This window comes from Cucurbita moschata, unplaced genomic scaffold, assembly GCF_002738365.1.
Source record: "Cucurbita moschata cultivar Rifu unplaced genomic scaffold, Cmos_1.0 Cmo_Scf00203, whole genome shotgun sequence".
In the NCBI taxonomy this organism is placed as follows: domain Eukaryota; kingdom Viridiplantae; phylum Streptophyta; class Magnoliopsida; order Cucurbitales; family Cucurbitaceae; genus Cucurbita; species Cucurbita moschata.
The window spans coordinates 1-5,254 of record NW_019268719.1 but is presented as its reverse complement, the minus strand read 5'-3'; the positions used below and the strand labels follow the sequence as shown (position 1 = coordinate 5,254).

Genomic DNA, 5,254 nt, shown 5'->3' with positions numbered 1-5,254 from the left:
TGTCCCGAAAAAAAATTGTGAATTTTGATGCAAGTTCCAAAGTTGAATTTCTTAATAAACAACACAACCAAGTAAAGTAAAAGAATAAGTTAGAAGCAAAATTCTAAAGTTGCTTCCTCAATTAATTAGGGATGCAAGATTATCATGTTCAAGCCAATCGATTGGATTTGGGTGCATTTTCGAAAAGAAAAACATTCTACTCAAAGAAAATCTAAGCTTTTACCACAAGGAAATGGACCTTTCATAGTTCTTTGAGTGTATCAACGACAATGTTTCTAAAATTAATTTACCAGGTGAGTATGGTGTTAGGTTGGGATTTGAGGTTGAACCCTTTTTAAGAGGGAGAGAATGATATGAACCAAGATCAAGGAATTTCCATACTCCAAAGTCCAATTACAAGAACAAGATCCAGGGAGTTATAGCGAGCTTTAATCAATTATATTCAAGTTATGGTAAGTTCGTTAATGAAAATTCTAGAAGATGTTGTAGTCATTCCCTACCTATTGTGCAAAATTGAGCTTCAAGACAGAGATGCATTAAATGCATCATAATCACTTAGACTACAAATTTTATTATAATTTTAAATTTGTTTTTTTGGTAGAACGTAAATAAATATTTTAATAAAAAAAAAATAAAGAACGTTAAAATGGATTCCATTGCTTGATTGAATTGATAGTGCTTTAAAACTTAAAAGAAATCATTTCAACAATGAACTCGAGTAGCCTCTAAAGGGTTTTAGAACTTGATTGCTCTTTCCATGTGGGGTTGGGGGTATATTTATTATAGTATTCTATCACCATGCTGGGCTTTAAATAGGAATCCCACATGGCTTAGGAGAACAATTCACACATCCTATATAAAGAACATGGTAGAAGCATAAAATTGTCCCTTCCGTGAAATTCGATAAAATTGGAACGATACAAAGAAGATTAGCATGGCCCCTGCACAAGGATGACACGCACAAATCAAGAAATGGTCCAAATTTTTTTTTTATTCTCCTTCGTTGTGGACATGATCGGGATCTCATGTGTGGCAGCGGTTAGAAAAAATTCAAAATCAATATAGAAGTGGGCTTGATGTGGGGTGTGTTGTCCTTATTGGCCTGGACCCTTCCCTATAAGTCTCCACCCTTCGGGTTTAAGCGCCCTCTTACTACCAATATGTGAAACTCACCGATCGAATTTGAGGGATGGGCGTTGTCTTAAACTTTATACCGTATCTAAAAAATATTTCTAAAATTTTTAAAATTTTCAATAATATCCTTAAATTTTTAAACAAGTTTAACAACTACTCATATCCTTCGTTTTGGATGAAAACTAACAATACTTTGTTTAAAAAATATCATCCATTTAAACAGGAGTGAGTGATATATGTATATATATACACTTTTGGCTCTTTTAACCAAATAAATTAATTAAGTCTAAATGAGTAGGTTAGAATAAGTTGTTTTGCATTTAGTCGTTTTAAATTATTTTGTATTTGTTTTTATTTTCCTTAAATTTTAGTATTTCATATTTAAACACGTAAGATGATGGTGGTGTTTTCCAGAGAAGGAGTTGTTTTAAGCGTTTTCGAAGTTTATGTTATAAATGATGTTCATTTTAAGAGTTACATTTCCGCATTAAAGATGAGCATGAGACGTTATTTGCGACTCTAAGTATGTAGAAATTTAGGGTCGTCACATTTGGCAATAGAGCAAAATTTTAGATTTTGTAGACTAGCCTACGGTGTAGGTTTGACACGTTCCATGGTCCCAACGTCGATGTCTCGTCACCGTCAGGTACGCCTTGTACAAGATAAGAAAAGAGAAACGTTTTCAAACACTCGTGCATTTTTATGTTAACATTACTGAAATTGATGTGATATTTCATTTATTTATTTAAGAGTATGATGTGATGTGTAGCATGTTGTGTGATATTTCAATATGATGCTATCTTAGTTTGTAAGACCAAGACCACAGGAAGGAGTAAGACTAGAAAGGGGCCACCTCTTATTTTAATTGGATTCTCAAACATCAAATTTAATTAAAATTTCATTTAAGAAACATGCGGAAGGAGGATCCTATTTTTATATAATTCATAATTAGATTTTAATTATATTGTAACTAATTTAAGATATAAATTTTAGTAAATTAAGAAGGTGGTTAACTCATATCACACCCATTAGAGAGAGATTAACTATAGATTAACATAATCTAAACTTGTAGGGGTAGAAATTACATACCTAGTTATGGAAAAAAAATGAAATGAATTACCTCCCTAATTGTCTATGTTTGTTATGTTTTTTTTTTTTTAATAAAAAAAGCGTGGTTTCCATAAGAGTAAAAAGTATTGATTTTTTTTTTAAATAATGATAAAAAAATTCATCTATAAATTGAATATCAATTCAAATCACCAACATCACTCAAACAAGTGAGAAATTAAGCAAAAGGTTACAATGAACTCTTCTACGTTCAACTTTTTTGTGATTTCATCTTTTGTTTTTATTTTGACGATGCATGGAACGCCATGCTTAGCTTCAGTGGACTCAAAAGCTATGAGGCCACTAAGTGAATGGACCGTGGGGATTGTGAACGAGCTTGGTCAAAATCAGGTCTTGTTCGTTCATTGCAAATCAAAAGATGACGATTTGGGTGACCATAATGTAACAAGTGGTCAGACTTATAAATGGCAATTCAAGGAGAATATGACTTCGACTACGCTCTTCTGGTGTACCCTAAGAACTCCAACCAACCAACACGCCAGCTTCGAAGTATTTTGGAGAGAGAAAAGCGAGTGGCTTGCTTCGCATTGCAATTTTCAATCTTGCCTTTGGTATGCTAGAGATAATGGCATTTATTTGCTCAACATTCCTCAAAGTACTTTCGATCTTATACATAACTGGGAACAGTAGCTAGCCATATGAGACTTTCAAGATGAGATACCCTTCCTTTGGTGTTCTCACCGTCAAATCCACAGTTTAATTGTTCAAAATAAATGAATATACATCTTATTTCAATGATATTAGAGAATGTATTACGAAAAATAGCAATTTCTTGGTGTGGTTAGAGGTTGAATGTTTGGTTATTGCATCATTTATTCTTGGTTGAGTTAAAGAAAACATTTCAATATAATTAAAAATTGAAATCAATTTTATTATTAAATAACTTTTTACGATCCCAAAAAAATTATTAGTTAAAACATATTTAGTTAGAATTTTAATCATAAAATAATTTAAAATTTAAAGAATACAAAAAAATAAATACATATATCTAATATGAAATTTGTAAAATTGACCAATCAATTAAAGAAAGAGGGAAAAAAAAAAATAAAGTTAATTAAAAATAGATGGCATAATTTGTCATTACCGTTTGACCTAAAATCGGTAAAGGCAAGGTGCACTTGTACAGAGGACGGCGGCATCGCAAGCAGAGACTGTGGCACGTGCATAGGGTGACACATTTAAATTCCAGTCTCAAGTATTTTGTTATGCATTTTATCGTTTTAAATTATTTTGTATTTGTTTTTATTTTCTCTAAACTTCAGTATTTTGTATTTAAACACATAAGACCATTGCTGTGTTCTCTAGAGAAGAAGTTGTTTTAAGCATTTTCGAAGTTTATGTTATAAATGATGTTCATTTTAAGAGTTACATTTCCGCATTAGAGATGAGCATGAGACGTTATTTACGACTCTAAGTATGTGGAATTTAAGGTCATTACACTCACTTTTTATGGTTTAGCTTTAATAATAATTTTGATTATTTTAATTTCAATTTAACATTATACATTTATGAAAAATTAACTAAAATTCTTGAACCATATGTAATTTGAACACTGTGATTGGTATATAAGAGCATCACGTTCAAGAAATAACCTAAATACTTTACTGTAAATGAATAAAGTTGAGTATATTTTTCTGACAGCAACATTGATACGACTTACTTTATAATTGTAACAGATGATTGGATCCAAATCTTAAGTATGAAGACATAAGAATAAGAATATTCTACACAATAGCTGTATAAGATTAGATCACGTAATATATAATTTCTCTTTATAAATCAATTAACTTAGAAATTTTTTATTATTTTACTATGTGTTTGATACGAATTATGAACTTCTATCTCTAAAAACTTGTCGTTTGATATATATGGGTGAGAATGTATAACTATCTCTCCAAAACTCCTTCCCCGTCTAGAGAAAGATAACATAAAAAAAAGGTATATTTATTTGTCAGAGAAAAAGGATATTTGCCTTCTATAGAAAAATGGATCCCTAAACTCTTCTTTTTCTTTTATATGGTTGTAGTTATTTAGATTTTAGTTATTGTTATAAAAAATCGGTCAGGATCATTATTTATTTATTTTTTTTAAGAAAAAAAAGTGAGTGTGGAATTGATTTACATGAAAAACCTGGAATAGAGATAGAAGAAAACAAAGATTTGGAGATGATTAATTATTTTTTAAAATTATATATGTGATTCAAGGAGTAAAAAATATTCAAATCCAACCTAGTTTCGAAGAAGAATAGATGATAGGTCATGAAAAGGAACGTCTTTTGAGTCAAGAATGTAGAGAATACAACAACTATATCTTCTAGAAAAAACAGTAGTAATAAAAGAAAATGAAATTTTTAATAAAAATAAAATTATATATACAAATATATATATTCCAAGACAAAGTCTCTGATGCTCGGATGAAGTCTAACACATGAAGCATTGTAAAATATAGAGAATTGAACTTGTAATTCATGTCATGGGTCCACGTAGGTTGACTTGGATAAAAAAAACAGAAATCAAACTTTCATTAAGGATAGATTAGTGACACCAGCCTAAGCTAATCAGGTAAGTGACCTTAGTATAGGATAGGCTAGAAATTGTATGAATATGATGATGTGTGAGCTATATCGTGTGATGTCATATACTGGTGTATGATGATGTATGAGTTACGATGACGAATGAGTTGTATCGTATGATGTCGTATACTAGCATATGATGATGTATGAGTTACGATTTATGAAGCTTGAGTTATGATGCTTTTGCTATATATATATATATATATATATATATATATATTTGGATGAGCGACATACTTGATATGCTTAAGGCACTCTATGGCAATATGATGAGTATGATGATTGCATGACGTTTACCTTAATATGATGATGTTTTCCATATTAAGCATGCTATATGATTATGAGTGTCATATTGCACGATGTCGTTAGATCGACATAGGACACAACCCTAAGAGCATGAAAATTATATTAATATAAATA

At 30.5% G+C, this 5,254-nt stretch overlaps 1 non-coding gene across 1 annotated transcript; it reads left to right on the top strand.

Moving 5' to 3' along the window:
• The first annotated feature begins 884 nt into the window (after window positions 1-884).
• Window positions 885-987, top strand: LOC111440392. The gene has a single exon (XR_002709932.1). It is a non-coding gene; the product is annotated as a U6 spliceosomal RNA (small nuclear RNA).
• The last annotated feature ends 4,267 nt before the right edge of the window (window positions 988-5,254 follow it).